This window comes from Eurypyga helias, unplaced genomic scaffold, assembly GCF_000690775.1.
Source record: "Eurypyga helias isolate BGI_N326 unplaced genomic scaffold, ASM69077v1 scaffold15344, whole genome shotgun sequence".
In the NCBI taxonomy this organism is placed as follows: Eukaryota; Metazoa; Chordata; class Aves; order Eurypygiformes; family Eurypygidae; genus Eurypyga; species Eurypyga helias.
This window is the reverse complement of record NW_010247023.1, coordinates 6,557-8,624: the sequence shown is the minus strand read 5'-3', so window position 1 is coordinate 8,624 and position 2,068 is coordinate 6,557.

Below are 2,068 nucleotides of genomic sequence, written 5' to 3'. Positions count from 1 at the left end.
CACCTGCATTGTTTATTGCTAAATAAATTTCAGACATTGGGGCTGAAAAGCCTGGATCTGCGTTTGCTTTCCACACCCGGAGGGATCCAGCTCCCATCCGCCAGCGCTACTGAGGGCACTGAACCCACCTGGCTACAACAAGGCTGCCCTAAAGAGAATATCCTGATTTTTCTCTTAAGTTCAAAAAAAATTAGATAGATTCCCTCTCATTAGCTCCATCGTCTGCTCCTAGATCTTAGCGAGGCTTTCGGTGGCAGTGCCAAATGAAGGGAAGGAGGCTCCCTCTCCAGACCCAGGCCACCTTTGCAGACCTACGGAGCCAGACTTGTTCCATGTTTTACCCCGGAGACTTGACCAGCAGTCTATTAAAATCAGGCCATTTATTTAGGTGCTTAGATCTGGACTTCAAATGGCTAAAATTAGCTAGGAAAGTTGCACTTTTCGGGCTTTCTCATCCCATGCCTCAGTTTCTAAAACCAGGGAAGAGAAGAACAATTATTTCTCTCCAACCCTTCCCAAAGCACTTGGAGATCTTCGGATGACAGCGCGATTTGGTACAGACGTATTCATTATTCTTCCCCTCCATGGAGCACTGTTAAATCTTTCTCCATATAAAGTCATTTTCTAAATTAGGTAAAGACGGTGAGTTTTGCACTGAGCACATGTGGATATTTTTATAAAATGTTTAAAACTTCTTGTCTGACTTTTCCTTCCCTTGAAGGACAACGTACCAAATTAAACCCTTCTGTGACCCCGTTTCATTTCACCCCCGAGGACTGCTCAGTAAGACTTTGCCAAAAAGTAACATCAGCGAGTTCGCTTCATCACGGGTAACAAATAGCAAAGTTTGGATTCACGTGCTGCTTGGGTTTAGTGGGAAGAGAGGGGCCGGGGATGCTCCAGGCCTGCCCCCAGAGGGTTTAACACGTCGCTTTTGCTACCCAGAACCAGACAGGCGAATCCACATGAATCCCACAGGAACCACTGTCACAGACAGAGCCTCCAGCTTGTCTCCACTTTCCATCCCGGCCTCGTGTTACTCCACTAGAAACGCTGCCAAAGCGGCCGTACGGCCACTGGCTCCCCTCCCCAAAATGTGTACCACAGCAGAGGAACCAGCAGGGGGTCCCAGGCTGCTCCCAGGCAGGGGGATGCTCCCACTTCCCACTAGCACCCAGCTGGGCAGGAGCGGGTGCTGCCCACCACCCCTGGGTCCAGGGCTGGGGACAGGCATCCTCTGCAGAGGATACGAGTCCCCCTAAGGAAGGGGGTTCTACCAATAGTAGCTACAAAGATGGGATAGATCAGCCCTCTCCCTCCAGCCCCCCCTAGGAAATGTATCCCCTTGCAGGGAGCCTGGGCTGGGTGCCTGGCTCGGAGGAACGGGTGCAGGGGGGCCCGGCCCCTCCACACATACTCAGCACAGCTCTGCATCAGGGAAACGAGACGCAATCAGGTCTGAAGAAAGAGGCCAAAAGCCAGGAGGACAGAAACGAAAAGTGGGACCTGCTGGGTGCCAGCTTCGAACAGGGAGTAACGTCTGCCGGGTGCTCACCATTGCCCGCTGGCTTCACCGGCGGCTGCAAAGCCGCAGCCCGAGGCACGGATGGATCCTGTTTCCAGACAGCAAACACGGGAAAGGTCAGCCCTGCTCAGGACCAGCAAGTCCCGAGCAAAGCCGCACGTGTGTCAACAGGGAAAAGGGTTGAGCCAAACTGAAATAAGACATCGATGCCGAGAAACGTGCCTGCACGGGGATCTGTGAAGGTTGGGCGTCTCGGCTGGAAGAGGAGGTCGCAAGGGATGCTGTGTCACCAAACAGCTTCAGGCTTTTGGATGGCAAACCAGCTACTTTGGCCCTCCCTACACAAAGCTGCTGTGCAAGGAGGACACCCTGCAGAGCCCAGCCTGGCTCCTGAGAGCTGGGTATGAGGGGACCATCCTCCTGTGCCCCCCCCACCAAGCAGCCCATCCCAGCATGCAAGGGGAGCCAGGCATGCAGCAGGAGCCCCCGCGGGCTTTGAAGGGGCTCCGGGAGCCGGGACCAGAGCAGGAATCGGCTCCAGAT